We start from the raw sequence: 16,614 nt of genomic DNA on the forward strand, positions 1-16,614 counted from the left end.
AAGGGTCCTGACTATGGTAGCCATAATCTTCTGACAATACATCAAGTGGTGCAACTTTGTCTTACTAAAACATTTCACTGATTTTTGAGTGCTGTGTACCACATGAATCCATTTCGAGGTCAGTAAGCACAACCAGAATGAATACATAAGACACACTGTTGATTTTTGATAAAATTACTGGATTTTAACTTCGCCTTATAATCCGAAGAATATGGTAAAGCCAAGCTTATTGGAAATATGTCTAATTCCAGTCTCTTTGTGTCTTACAGGTTACCTTACATTAGGGATGCACCGATACCGATACTGGTATCGGGTATCGGGGCCGATACTGTAAAATGTGTGCGTACTCGTACTCGTAAAAGTTAACCGATACCATGAACCGATACTAATGTAGCCCGGATGGGAATTTGGGAGTAGATACTCATAATTCCCATGGACTTAAACGCCACGGTAACATAAGGTGTTCACAGTTGATGTTATGTGATGTAACTCTACCCTGAATGTAATTTGCCCTGTAATATGTCACAAGGTAAATACAGGTAATTAGAGCAATCAAACTGTTATGTTAATCATAAAAGTATTATTTTATGGTATGTAACTCTGAAGGGAGTTAAAATATTTTTCAGAGTTCTAATTTTCTGGAGGCCCGTGAAGGTAGCATAAAACGGGACCTGTGTATCTGTTGCAATGGAGGAGGAGAAGAGAACGGCATGGAGAGATGCACGAGGTTAGCTGAACCAAAGTGAGAGACTCGGCTAGTTTTACTGAGGTTAACCAGCACAAAAGAGTGTGTGACTAGAAAGCTGACCGTGTGAGAGCTTCACAACAGAGTGTGGGTGAAGTGACTTTTTGTTTCAATGGTCGCACCACCGTGCTGTGTTTCCAGCTACGACCGCCGAGGCTAAAGGCTAGCCCGGACTGCTTGGCTGCGCCACGGAGGCAGCCGCTATGGACTGTCGGAGAGCTGGACAGTGACTCGCTAACGTGCTGTAGCAGAGACAGCATCGGGTCCGCAGGGAGTGGATTTAGTGTGGGACTGGTGAACGGCGATCTACCGGGCAACGGAACTGTAAGTCAGACTTTTGTGCTCTTACTGGGGAGAAGAGGATTTTTCTCCATCGTGCGGCGTGAGCAGCAAACAGGCCTGCAACAAGTGTGAATGTTAGTGTGTGTGTGGGGGGCCCATGTGTGAATATTGTGTGTTTAGTGGATTTATATAACGTGTTTTGGAGTGTATATTAGTGATTCACTTACCAAAAGGTGATAACAAAAGTTGGGTTGTTTAATATAATTTCAAAGGGAATTATTTCATTTAAACAGTGTATTTCATTTGGTTAAGGAATTGGAATATCATTTGAGTTTAGAAAAGGGATGTGTTGTACAGTATTTGTCTCTGCCCTTACGTTCAGTAAACGTTTCGTTTGGGTTAAAGAGTTGTCTGGGGTCGTTTCTTTACTACTGGTTAAGTTTAACTTGTGTGTGGTAGAAGTATCGGTTTTTGTACTCGGTATCGGCAAGTACTCAGATCCAAGTATCGGTATCGGATCGGTTTGAAAAAATTGGTATCGTTGCAGAACTCCTCATTTGGAAGCCATGGCATTTCCTGTGCAGTTTCCTATTGGTCAGAATACACTGGATGAAAAGAGACTTCTTAAACTGACACCGAGTGCTTACTTCAAGTCAAGGCTTTTCAACACTGATGCAAGATTTGCTAAAGACACAAATTACCTGTTTTTCTCACAGTATGCTTGGCTAATTCCAGCATGACAATACAGTTTAGGAAAGGTAAAACTATGACCAAAGATGGACGGAAAATCACATCAGGAATGTTACAAAGTAAGACAAAAGTAGAGAAGCTGATAAGAAATAAAGATGCAATCAGATTTATGCAGCTACTCAGAGGAACTCCATCTTACTGGGAGAAAACTACTTATGCATATGCATATTCAGTATGCTTTGTCAAATAGGTCAACCTCAGTCCTTTGTCACGTTGTCTGCTGCTGAGATGAGATGGCCTCAAGTGATTCAAGCAATAAAGAGAAAACAAGGTGAAAACGGTGATTTTGAAGCCCTGGACTGGTCCGAAAAGTTTGAAATTTTAAGATCAAATCCACTAACCACCATGCGAAAGTTTGATAAGCATGTTGAGGCTTTGTTCAGAGATTTGCTTTTATCTCCTGCAAAGCCCCTTGGTGAAATCATTGATTATTTTTAAAGAGTTGAGCTCCAGCACAGAGGTAGTCTGCATATACACATGTTGCTGTGGATTTGGTAAAAGGTAGAAGTAGATTTGGAAGATGTTCAAACTGTTTGCAACTTTGTACACAGATACATTTCAGCTTAACTGCCTGATCCAGAAAAACAAATAATAATAATGTATACTTTATTTATCCCCTTGCGGAAATTACTTGTTTTTCTCTGCATTTGACCCATTTACTCTTCTGAGCACTCAAAGCGCTTTGTACAAGTTATGCATTCACCCATTCACACCTATTCACTCACACACATTTTTCTAAGTGCTTTCTGACTAACATTCACACACATTCATACTCTGATGGACGCATCGGAGAGCAATTTGGGGTTAGTGTCTTGCCCAAGGATATTTGGCATGCAGACTAATGGAAAGCCAGGAATCAAACCACCGACCTTCCGATCAGTAGATGACCTGCAGGAAATGCAACTTTTTCTAGTTTAATTTCATTTGGTTAATTTTTTTCATTTATTTCCTTTTGAATTCATATATATTGAGCTAAAAAAAACAACTCTCCATCCATCCATCCATCCTCATCCGCTTTATCCGAGATCGGGTCGCGGGGGCAGCAGCCTAAGCAGAGAAGCCCAGACCTCCCTCTCCCCAGCCACCTCCTCCAGCTCATCTGGGGGAACACCAAGGCGTTCCCAGGCCAGCCGTGAGATATAATCTCTCCAGCGCGTCCTGGGTCTGCCCCGGGGCCTCCTCCCGGTGGGACATGCCCGGAACACCTCACCCAGGAGGCGCCCAGGGGGCATCCTTGTCAGATGCCCGAACCACCTCAACTGGCTCCTTTCGATGTGGAGGAGCAGCGGCTCTACTCTGAGCCCCTCCCGGATGGCCGAACTTCTCACCCTATCTCTAAGGGAGAGGCCAGCCACCCTTCGGAGGAAGCTCATTTCTGCCGCTTGTATCCGCGATCTCGTTCTTTCGGTCACTAACCACAGCTCGTGGCCATAGGTGAGGGTCAGGACGTAGATCAACCGGTAAATTGAGAGCTTCGCTTTTACACTCAGCTCCCTCTTCACCACGACGGACCGGTGCAGCGTCCGCATCACTGCAGCCGCAGCACCAATCCGTCTGTCGATCTCCGGCTCCCTTCTCCCATCACTCGCGAACAAGACCCCGAGATACTTAAACTCCTCCACTTGGGGCAGGAACTCATCCCCGACCCGGAGTGGGCACTCCACCCTTTTCCGGCTGAGAACCATGGCCTCAGATTTGGAGGTGCTGATCCTCATTCCCGCTGCTTCACACTCGGCTGCGAACCATTCCAGTGCGAGCTGGAGGCCCTCACCCGATGAAGCCAACAGAACCACATCATCCGCAAAAAGCAGAGATGAGATTCTGAGGCCACCAAAGTGAAAGCCCTCCGCCACTTGGCTGCGCCTAGAAATCCTGTCCATAAAAATTATGAACAGAATCGGTGATAAAGGGCAGCCCTGGCGGAGCCCATCACCCACCGGAAATGAGTCCGACTTATTGCCGGCAATGCGAACCAAACTCTTACAACGGTTGTATAGGGATCGAATGGCCCGTAGCAATGGGCCAGACACCCCATACTCCCGCAACACCTCCCACAGGACACCCCGAGGGACACGGTCGAATGGCTTCTCTAAGTCCACAAAACACATGTAGACTGGTTGGGCAAACTCCCATGCACCCTCAAGTATCCCTGAGAGGATAAAGAGCTGGTCCAGTGTTCCGCGACCAGGACGAAAACCGCATTGTTCCTCCTGTATCCGAGGTTCGACTAACGAACGAACTCTCCTTTCCAGCACCCTGGCATAGACTTTCCCAGGGAGGCTGAGGAGTGTGATCCCCCTGTAGTTGGAACACACCCTCCGGTCTCCCTTCTTAAAGATGGGGACCACCACCCCGGTCTGCCAGTCCAGGGGTACTGCCCCTGATCTCCACGCAACATTGTAGAGGCGTGTCAACCAAGACAGCCCTACAACTTCCAGAGCCTTCAGGAACTCGGGGCGGACCTCATCAACACCAGGGGCTCTGCCACCGAGGAGTTGTTTAACTGCCTCAGTGACCTCGACCCCAGAAATTGGCGGGTCATTCCCCTCATCCCCAGACTCTGCTTCCTCCTCGGAAGACGTGTCAGTGGGATTAAGGAGGTCCTCGAAGTATTCCTTCCACCGTCTGACAATTTTCTCAGTCGACGTCAGCAGCGCACCGCCAGCACTATACACAGTGCAGGTAGAGCACCGCTTTCCCCTCCTGAGATGCCTGACGGTTTGCCAGAATCTCTTCAAGGCAGTCCGAAAGTCTTTTTCCATGGCCTCTCCGAACTCCTCCCACACCCAAGTTTTTGCTTCAGCCACTGCCCAAGCCGCTTTCCGCTTGGCCTGTCGATACCTGTCAGCTGCCTCTGGAGTCCCACAGGCTAACCAAGCCCGATAGGACTCCTTCTTCAGCCTGGTGGCTCCCTTCACCTCTGTTGTCCACCATTTGGTTCGGGGATTACCACCACAACAGGCACCAACCACCTTGCGGCCGCAGCTCAATGCAGCAGCTTCGGCAATGGAGACGCTGAACATGGTCCATTCGGACTCAATGTCCCCAGTCTCCCTCGGAATGTTGTTGAAGCTCTGCCGGAGGTGTGCGTTGAAGATCTCGCGGACTGGGGCCTCTGCTAGACGTTCCCAGCACATCCTCACTACGCGTTTAGGTGCACCGGGTCTGTCCAGCGTCCTCCCCCGCCACCTGATCCAACTCACCACCAGGTGGTGATCAGTTGACAGCTCAGCCCCTCTCTTTACCCGAGTGTCCAGAACATATGGTCGCAGGTCTGGTGATACGATTACAAAATCGATCATCGACCTGCGGCCTAGAGCATCCTGGTGCCACGTGCACTTATGGACACTCTTGTGTTCGAACAAGGTGTTCGTTATGGCCAAACTGTGATTTGCACAGAAGTCCAATAACAAAACACCACTCGGGTTCAGATCAGGGAGGCCGTTCCTCCCAATCACGCCCCTCCAGGTCTTGCTGTCGTTACCCACGTGAGCATTGAAGTCTCCCAGCAGGACAACAGAGTCTCCAGGTGGGGCACCTTCCAGCACCCCCCCCCAGGGACTCTAAGAAGGCTGGGTACTCTGAACTGCCACTCGGCGCATAAGCGCAGATGACAGTCAGGACCCGTTCCCCGACCCTGAGGCGCAGGGAACAAACCCTCTCATCCACCGGGAAAAACCCCAACGTACAGGCAGCAAGCCGGGGGGATATTAGAATACCCACCCCAGCCTGCCGCCTCTCACCAGGGGCAACTCCAGACTGAGACAGAGTCCAGCCCCTCTCCAGGAGACTAGTTCCAGAGCCCAAGCCATGCGTAGAGGTGAGCCCGACTATATCTAGCCGGTACTTCTCAACCTCACGCACTAACTCAGGCTCCTTCCCCACCAGAGAGGTGACATTCCATGTCCCTATTGCCAGTCTTGGCAGCCGTGGATCGGTCCGCCAGGGCCTCCGCTCCTGGCCGCCGCCCGACACACAATGCACCCGACCCCTATGGCGCCTCCTGCGGGTGGTGGGCCTGCGGGAGGATGGGCCCATGTCTCCTCTTCGGGCTGTGCCCGGCCGGGCCCCATGGACTAAGGCCCGGCCACCAGACGCTCGCCCTCGGGCACCCTCCCCGGGCCTGGCTCCAGGGCGGGGCCCCGGTAACCCTATCCCGGGCAGGGTAAACTGTTCCCTCGATGTTCTTTTCATACGGGTCTTCTGAATCGCTCTTTGTCTGGTCCCTCACCCAGGACCAATTTGCCATGGGAGACTCTACCAGGGGGCAAAAGCCCCCAGACAACATAGCCCCTGGGATCCCTGTGACACACAAACCCCTCCACCACGATAAGGTAGCGATTCACGGAGAGGAAAAAAAAAAAAAAAAAAAAAAAAAAAACAACTAAAAAAACCCAAATAATTATTTTAGTTTCTTCATTAAAACTTTTATTTGTAATAACTTATATAGCAAAGGCAACAGTATTATTATATAACAATGGTGAAACCACAACATGAACAATCAACACAACAACCAAAAATGAATAAAAGTAAACAAATCAAAAAAGCTACAAAGCTAGATGGCTTTTCTTGATGATGATGAGGCTGGATGGATAGCGGTCCGCTACGGGAGACGCCAGTGGCGTTCTGGGCGGTCCAACATCCAGCAGCACCAGTGGGTCACCTGAGGGATAGACCGTGCACATACTCCTGCCTTCGAAAGAGGGGGGAGGAGTCAGTCTTCATTCCCTAAGACAAAGAAACAATCACTCCACTGTCAGCAGCAGAAGACTCAGTACTGGAAAAGAATACGCAAAAATGAAAACAGATTCTGATTCACCCATAGTCTTCTGAGAGTAATTAAAATGTTAAACAGTGTCCTATGACGCACAGCAAGAGAGTGAGGAGATAACTGTAAGTCCATGTAGTCACACACACACACACACACACACTCTCATTCACTGACACACTCGCACATACAATTACACTCACACACACTCTCACACACACACACTGAAAGTGAAAGTAAACAGTGCTGCTGAGAAGTACAGGATTTACTGTAAATCACGTGGTAGACGTGTTTGGGGGTGGAACTGGGTTTCATTATATAAGGAGACAGTTTATGTGACTTTGAACAGAAGACATCAGTGGTCCGGAAACTGCAAAGGCAGAAGAGCATAGCTTCTGAAGGCTGCAGGTAAATCTTTCTGTCCTCACCATAAACTGCTGTACTGGCTGTATACGAACATGCATGCTGTCAGATCATTTTTATCTGGAGAGATCTGTTGATTTAAAGCTATTATGTTACTGATTAGCTCTTTAGATGGGCATAAAACAGTTATCAGTCCTCACCAAAAGGTGTCGTGTCATTTTTTTAAGAGAGAAGACAAAAAAAAAAAACTGACAGCATCTATTTTCTTCAATTTATTAAACAGTTAAAGCGAATGAGAGCGAGAGTGCTCTATCATGCTCTGTTTGTGTCTAGGTGTTTTGTTACCAATGTACTTTCAACACTATTCAAATTTGTGCAGTAAAAGGTATAAATATCTGAAAAAATATTATTAAGTACTTATGAAAGATTCAATAATGAGGTATAATAATGCGGTATATATAAAAGATACAAAAATAAATTCTGACAGGCCCCACAACACCTATTAGTATGAATGGTTTGTAGTTTGAATACTTCCTAAATCATATATCTACATTTTCCATCTTATCCCATCAATAAATGGGCATTGTGGCTCAGGTGGTAGAGCAGATCAGCTACTGATTGGAAGGTTGGTGGTTCGATTCCTGGCTCCCCAAGTCTGCATGCCAAATATCCTTGGGCAAGATATTAACCCCAAATTGCCCTCCGATGCATTCATCGGAGTGTGAATGTATGTGAATGTTTATTAGTTGCACTTGAGTTTAGAAGTGCTTGTATAAGTGGGTGTGATGGGTGAGTGAGGCATGTTGTATACAGTGCTTTGAGTACTCCGGGAGACTAGAAAAGCACTATATAAGAATCAGTCCTTTTACCATTTACCATAAACTAGATCGGGAATTTGAGTGTACCTTCACAAACCTGTTCATTCTGTTTACCAGTTTAAGTCCTGCTTCTGATTTAGGAAACTCACACATTAATTGGTGACTGTTACAGTTCAAAAGCCGTCTGCTAAATTTAACCAAATATCGTTGCATCATTTTGTATGAAATAGGCAAACAAGTCTCATGTTTAATCAGCTCAGATAGCTGTGCTGATGATGCTTGTTTTCACCTCAGAATTTAACCCTTTAAGACCTACCATATAAACAAGTCCGCCAGAGGTTACTTTATATTTTTACATGCTGTAATATGTATGCAGTAAGTCCTTAGTAACAAGAGAAATTGCAAAAAGGTGCAATAAGCTAAGAAAAATTGAAAATTGTTAGGGTTTTTTTACATATATTTCTAGTTAGAGAAATTTAACAGGTTTATCTCTCAAAACTGTAAATACAAAAAAAGTTGCACAAAATAGTTTACAACAACAGGAAATTTATTTTTAGTGTCTTCATAGTTTTATTTTTGAGATACACCAATTTTTATCTACTGCAGAAAAAACGAAAATAAATCCTGTAATGCAAATTTGCAAAGAAAACAGTATGTACATCAAAATAAACTATTTAAAACAGTGCAGTTTGAGTTCTAAGCATCCCAGACACTATTCAGAAAAGCATTAAGTCAAACATGACTCTTAAAGACATTAGTAAAGGCTTATAAGTAAAAAAACTACATTTTCTGCAAAATGACGTCACTTCCGGTTTCAGGCAGGTAATGGCGGACATCTATTTCAATGTAGGAAGTGTTACGAACAGCTGATTGGATTGGCAAAGCGTGTTTGTGGAATATTATGTTTTTGTTGCTGCAAGTGCTTTTTATGCAATTTTTGCAAAGCAATATGTGGACGGAAATCGTGACCTAGGACAAGCTGATGGCATAAGACGTAAGTACAAGTCTTCCGGTTTCATATGCAAAAAAAAATTATTGCGCTAGCTTAAGTGGTTCCGGTTCTACAGGGATTTAAAAATAGTTTCGCAAAACGGTGTGTACCCGCTCCGACCAGCTTTAAAGGATTAAAACGTCTAGACGGAAATGAAAAAAAGGTCACCAATTTTATTAATGAACCACAATGAATTAATACGTTTCCACCAGGCTGGTAAGCATTCTTTATTTCAGAAACAAGAACAGAATCTCATTCAGGAAATAAGCATCATTTTAGTAGTTCAGAAATAAACACGGATCTCTCTACAGCCAACTCACAAAGAAAAACTAATTCTTTCTTTGACTGTTTGCCACAATGTTTGGTTATCCTGAGCCTACAGCTGCCAGTGTTAATCAGAATCAGAGTACTTTATTAATCCCTAAAGAAATCATGTGGTTACAATTTCTCCAAGACAATTAGTTACCCACAGCCTAGTACTCTGTCTCATCATCCTCAGTGATGCATCATCCCACTGCCAGATGGGCTAATACACGAATGAGCAGTTAGATGAGCAGCTCTGAGACACTGCTGGTGCACTTTTGCTTCTCAGTGCGGAAAGATGAAAGATGTGGTTTGAAAATGCCACGTCACTACCGTCCTTCTCCCTAGCATGGATCAGTCCGCATGTTCATGGTGCCAGCATTTTTTCTGGAATATGTTTAGCAAACCTGGAGAAGCTTCAGCTCAAGAGATTTTTGTCGTTGCTGTGGATCTTTACCTGATACACTGACTTGGTGAGTAAATGTTTACTCTAATTCAAACTGATCTTGTGGCTTCTCTTAGTTTAGCACCAGGTTTAAAATCTTGCTAGCTAGTTAGTGTTAGCCTAGCATTGCTGCTGCTGCTGGGCTCATGTTACTTAAAAAATTAACACCACAGCCTTAAAAACCTTATATAAAAATATATCTGTGAAATTTTCTGTTGATTGTTTGAAATAAAAAAAGTGAGATAAGAGCCCAGACAAAATTCTTCGGGAGGTGCAGCCGTTAGGGGAGGGGTGTGGGGGGTATTTAAAATCAATAGCCATAACTAACTAACTATATATATCATGTTTAACCTCAGTAGCAAAAGACCGCAGGGGGGTTGAAAAACTTTTTTTTTTTTCATGCTTTGTGGCAGCTTTTGAACATCTGTGGCATCTATATCTAATGTCAAATCTAGCCTTTATTTAACAACATAAGCAAACTCTATGTTACAATGATTGCACAGCCATTAAGGATCAAATCAACTTCTGAAAAATGTTCTGTTTTTTTCTCTCACTACTTGCTTCTTACTGTCTTTGAGGCTCGGGACCAGCACTCCTGTTGTTGGACAGAAAGACATCAGTAAGTATTTTGGTTTTCCAATAAATTAGCAACTGTCAGTGACATTTATATTAATCAGGCTCAACTTTCATCATACTGTAGATCAGCCTGTTTTACTTATTGTTTTATTTGTGCTTTGGTTTGGGGAAGTTGTTTCTTTACCGATCTTTTCCTGTCTTCTGTTATTAGACTTGAGATATGACTGCACTATGCTGTTGCTGGTGACTCCAGTTCATTCTACTAGACATGCTGTAAATAAGTAAATAAACAACAACAGTTTGGTCTGCATTTCTTGAAAGATCACATCCCCCAAACTTAGTTTAGAGGGTCTACACTGTATATAGTGAAGTCTGCAAGTTTTCTAACAGCAAAATTTGTTTTGTGCCTAAATCATTTTGCACATCATTAGAATGAAGGTTATTGGCCATGTTTGAATAGCTCTTTTTGAAATGATGCTTTCATGACATTATTGTGTGTCGGGTGGTGGTCACGGCTATCCAGATTGACAAGTGGGACATTTATTGTCACCTCTCCGGTGGGGAGGGAGCCTGAGATTGTCTAAATTTGAGTCTGTTTTATACCAAATGCAAAAAAAAAAAAACTTTTAAGAAAGCAATTAAGTTCATGTTCCAAAAAATATGATTGTTTGCTTGCAGGACACCAGGAGAGATGAGTCCTCCATCACAGATGGTGTGGTCAGTGAAGATGGTCGCTTGCAGGTTCAAGCTCATTGCATCTCCAACCCACATCCACTGCCACTGTACTTAAGGGAAGATATAGACTCTCTTCTGCACTCACATTTGGATCACCTAAATCAATGACAGTCATTAAGGCAGTAAGGCCTGGACTGGAAACAAGCCATCCTTAAAATATTACAACATTCCAGCTCCTGTGTTGGAATGAAAAACAAATGTGTTGTTTAAATCAGAGACTGCATTTGTGACAGAACAATAAATATATTTTATTTTGGTTATATAAGTACAAAACAAACTTCTGGTAGGCCTAAACTTATTTTCAGAATAATTACATCTGAGACTTAGTTTCATTGTAAGATTATAACAGTGATGGCAATATAATTAATTGTTTGTTGTTCAGCAGAACAGTGTCCAGTGTGTTGGCTGTTAGACTTTTTTGCATTTGAAAATAAAAGTTTGGCTGAATTTAACCTCATTACAAAAAGTGTTGTTAATTATTTTTAATCATATTCATGGTACCACAAATTGTTTTTACTTTAGTTGAACTTGAAATGTTCGTCAATAGGTAAACAATTAGTATTGTACAGTCAGAAATATCAAGTTATTCTTAATACTGCAGACTTGCAATGAATAAGTTGTCCTAACACTCAATCAATCAATCAATCAATCAATCAATCAGTCAACCAATCAATCAATCAATCAATCAATCAATCAAGGCTGTGATCCAACTTTCGCTCAGAGGTGTTATTCTGAGTGAACTTCTCCTTGATGTAATCCAATGTATGCTCAGAGGTCTTATTCTGAGTATTCACGGCAGCCGTAAGGTTCTCCAAGATCTTAACCATGCTGCACTCAGTGAGCCCGTTCTGAGAAGTCGTGCCTCGTCCCATCATTTCAATCCCAGCGGGCAGCCTTGGGGGGGTTTGAACAGCCGGTTCCGCTTTCTTAATTCTCCAATAAGCCAGGGCCAGGCCAGCTCCGATCAGCAAGAACCCTGTTATCATGGTTCCGAATAGGTAGATATCTTAAGCGTCCTCGATCGACAGTCCCGTCAGGCACACGACCCTCCAGTTATGCCACCCGTCCATCTTGTATCCAGCAGGGAAAGTACCTCCAGGGCACTCGGGCTCTCCCGAGCCGGGGCGTCTTGTTGAGAAGAGCGTGTCAATTGCATTCAGAGACCAGTTGATCATCTCCATAATTCTCTTTTAGGTTTTAGAAACAGACTGTGAGAGAGTGTTCCAGGGAAAAGTAAAAACACGAGACAAGACAATGACATAAGAAGCTAAGCAGGGAAGATAAGGGAGAGGAGAGAAGAAAAAGTGCGACCGCCTTCGCCGAGAGCCAAACGAGAAGTCATCTTAAGTAAGCTTTACTTAGTTTTTTTGAGGCAAAAAGTTGCATTTTTTTTTTTGAGTTCTGGAAACTACATAGGTTTTTACTCTGTACTCTAAGTGAATAAGTCGCCTTAACTTAGTCATCTTAAGTAAACTTTATTCAATTTTTTGAGGCAACGAGTTTACATGGTTTAGGGTTAGGGTGCCCTTTTCGGGACCCCTCAAAGCGCTTTACAATACCATTATTCATTTACTCTCACATTCATACACTGGTGAAGGCAAATCACAGTTGTAGCCACAGCTGCCCTGGGGCAGACTGAGAGAGGTCAGGCTGCCATATCCCGCCATCAGCCCCTCTGGCCATCACCAGTTGTGAGGCGGGTGTCAGAGACAGACTGTGAAGTAGTTGTCCCAAGAAGACAACAGCACTTAAGAACCCAAGGCATTCTTCTACAGATTTCCAGTCAATTCTTTTTGAGATCTCTGGACCTTTTCTTCCGCAAGTACAATGTATTTCATTTTCACAAGTCATATCTCTATCCAACCTTATAATGTGTTTTCTTTATTTCCATGTGAATGCTTTGTAAAGATGAGTAGCAGATGAGATGGAGCTGTATAACGCCACAACGGCAGAAGGTGGAGGACAGCCTGAAATCAAACCTCAGACCCCACCTTTGAAATCTTACAAAGGTAACTAATCATTGATCCATTAATAAAATGTTGTTATTAAACAAACACTGATTATTAACGAAACATTAATTATAAACAAGATATTCATCCTGTCTTTTCTTTTTCTTACTTCAAGAAGTTGCAGTAAATGAGAACAAGGGAAACACCATCCAAGGTAAGACAATCTTGCCTGATTAGCTGTAAAATATATTTATATGACTATGTGGAAGCAATCTGATTTATAGTTGTACATATTGTGTCTGCTGGAAAATCTGAATTGTTGTTGTTCTTTTTAATTTGAGTGCTGATGCAAAGGTTTGGACACATTGGTTGATCAACTTTCTTTTTAGTTTTTACTGAGTTCTAAAAAAAACTTCAAATCAAATAAAATCAGATCATTTTTTTGTTACATCGCATGTGCAGGTAAACTGGTACAGCACATGCGAGTGAAATTCTTGTGTGCAAGCAACACAACCACACAAACAAGCAACAGAGGTGTGCAAAATACAATACAATAACATAAGAACAAGCAAAATATAAGAATGGGAAAATCTGAGAATGCCTTGTCCACCCCAGCTGAGAAACTCAGAAACCAGTCTTACTTGTTATCATCTATCGTCCACCTGGGCCTTACACAGATTTTCTGTCTGATTTCTCAGGCTTTTTTATCTGATTTAGTGCTCAGCTCAGATAAAATAATTATTGTGGGTGATTTTAACATTCATGTAGATGCTAAAAATGACAGCCTCAACATGGCATTTAATCTGTTATTACACTCAATTGGCTTCTCACAAAATGTAAAAGAACACACCCATCACTAATCACACTCTACATCTTGTTTTAACATATAGCTTAGAAATGGAACATTTAACAGTTCTTCCTGAAACCCGTCTCCTATCTGATCATTTCCAAATAACATTTACATTTACAATAATTGATTACACAGCAGTGGGGAGTAGACTTTATCACAGTAGATGTCTTTCTGAAAGCACTGTAACTAAGTTTAACAATATAATCCACCCACTGTTATCATCTTTAATGGCCTGTACCAACATAGAGCAGAGCAGCAACCTGAACGCTACTCCAACAGAGGTCGATTATCTTGTTAATAATTTTATCTCCTCACTACATACGACTAAATGTAGCTCCTGTGAAAACTAAGGCCTCAAATCAGAAGTACATGACTCCGTGGTATAATTCTCAAACATGACAATGGTTAGAATTTTATTTGTGAAGAAGTTCATGAAGTTATTACTAGTTAACATTAAAGGGATTGTTGGCTCAACAGTGCTCTGACTTTTTGTCAGCCTGGCTAAGTGCTGAAGAGAAACCTAGTGTTGTTCTTATTTTCTTCAATCATTGATGAATACTAAGATGTTCTGGCTTTGCAGAGGGCTTTCTTATAAAACAACATACTATTTTTCCAGACTAAATGATGGTCTTCTAAATTTGTGTCATGCCATTTCCTCTCCTGCTTACAAGTTATCTGCTTTAAGCTACAGTAGAAAAAATTACACATAATCATCTCACACATGTAATGTTATCTACATCTACTATTATTACTACTTTTACTACTATGACTACTACTGCGTTTTTCAGTACTACTTTAGTATTGATATTCATTTAGAGTCTTTTTCTCCAATTGATCTTTCTGAGTTAACTTCAATAATTACTTCCTCCAAACCATCAACGTGTCTTTTAGACCGCATTCCTACAGAATTGTATCCAATTGAAGCCCAGACTTCCCTCTCCCCAGCCCCCTCCTCTGCCTTGTCTGTTGGAACACCAAGTCATTCCCAGGCCAGCCAAGAGATATACTCTCTCCAGTGTTTCCTGGGTCTGCCCCGGGGCCTGCTTCCGGTGGGACATGCCCCGAACACCTCACCCAGGAGTCATCCCTGTCAGATGCCCGAACCACCTCAATTTGCTCCATTCACTGTGGAAGAGAAGTGGCTCTAGTCTGAACCCTTCCTGGATTACTAAACTTCTCACCCTATCTTTAAGGGAGAGGCCAGCCACCCTTTGAAGGAAGCTCATATCCGCCGCTTGTATCCGCAATCTTGTTCTTTCGGTCACTACCCACAGCTCGTGACCAAAGTAAGGGTAGCATGCCCTCACTATACGTTTAGGCACACCAGGTCTGTCCAGTGTCCTCCCCCGCCACCTGATCCAACTCACGACCAGGTGGTGATCAGTGGACATCTCAGCCCCTCTCTCTACCCAAGTGTCCAGAACATATGGCTGCAGGTCTGGTGATACGATTTCAAAATCGATCATCGACCTGCGGCCTAGAGCATCCTGGTGGCACATGCACTTATGGACACTCTTATGTTCAAACATGGTGTTTGTTACGCCTAAAATGTGCTTTGCACACAAGTCCAGTAACAAAACACCACTCGGGTTTAGATACGGAAAGCCGTACCCCCCAATCATGCCCCTCCAAGTCTCGCTGACGGTACCGAAGTGAGCACTGACGTCTCTCAGTGGGACAACAGAGTCTCCAGGTAGAGCACCTTCCAGCAACCCACCCAGGGATTCTAAAAAGGCTGTGTACTCTGAACTGCCACTTGGTGCATAAGCACAGATGACAGTCAGGAGCCGTTCTTCGAGCTGAAGTCGCAGGGAACAAACCCTCTCATCCACCGGGAAGAACCCCAACGTACAGGCAGCAAGCTGAGGGGATATTAGAATATCCAACCCAGCCCACTGCGTCTCACCAGGGGAAACTCCAGACAAAGACAGAGTCCAGTCCCTCTCCAGGAGACTGGTTCCAGAGCCCAAGCTGTGCGTTGAGTTGAGCCTTACTATATCTAGCCGGTACCTCTCAACCTCACGCACTAACTCAGGCTCCTTCACCCACCAGAGAGGTGACATTCCATGTCCCAAATGCCAGTCTTGGGATCAGTCTGCCAGGGCCTCCACACCTGGCCGCCGCCTGGCACACCATGCACCCGACCCCTACGGCACCTCCTGCAGGTTGTGAGCCTGCAGGAGGATGGGCCCATGTCCCCTTTTCAGGCTGTGACCGACCGGTCCCCATGGACTAAGGCCCGGTGACCAGATACTCGCCCTCAGGCACGCTTCCCGGGCCTGGTTCCAGGGCAAGGCACTGGTTCCCCTGTCCTGGGCAGGGTAAACTGTTCCCTCGGTGATGTACTCATAAGGGTCTTCTGAATCGCTCTTCGTCTGGTCCCTGACCCAGGACCAATTTGCCATGGGAGACCCTACCATGGGGCAAAAGCACCTGGACAACATAGCCCCTGTGTCATGATCCTGAATCTTTTGACCCATGTTTTAAGTTTGAGTTTATTTTGATGTTTATGGTCTATTTTTAAGTTCATTAGGTTATCTAAGTTCATTTGTTTATTAGATTCCCCTTGTGTATCCAACTCCTGTTAAGTCTCCCTTGTCCTTCATGTGTTTCATGTTTGTGTTTCTTATGTTGTCATGTTTGCGTTTCATTATATTTCCCATTTTATTTTGAAAGAGGTTCTGTGTTCCTGTATTTTGTTTTACTCTTCCCCTATGGCATTGTTATGTTCATGTTGTGTCTACTCTGCCTTTCTGTCCCATGTTTCAGGTCCCTATGTTCTGTTCTCCCCAGTCTGTTAAGTTTACATGTCTTGAGTTCAGACAGTGTTTCCTGTTTTACTTCCACAGTCTATGTCCTATGTTAATGTTTCTAGTTTTGCTTCCCTTATCTCGTCCAGCCTAATTACTCCCAGCTGTGCTCTCCTCCTGTGGCTCATTCCCCCCTCGTTATCTCTCAGTGTATTTAAACCCCATGTTTCTCTTTGTCAGTGTTGCATCCTCCCTCATAGCTGTGTGATTTTTCCCTGTGGCTCCTTGT

Source organism: Pelmatolapia mariae, linkage group LG3_W (assembly GCF_036321145.2).
Source record: "Pelmatolapia mariae isolate MD_Pm_ZW linkage group LG3_W, Pm_UMD_F_2, whole genome shotgun sequence".
NCBI classification, from domain to species: domain Eukaryota; kingdom Metazoa; phylum Chordata; class Actinopteri; order Cichliformes; family Cichlidae; genus Pelmatolapia; species Pelmatolapia mariae.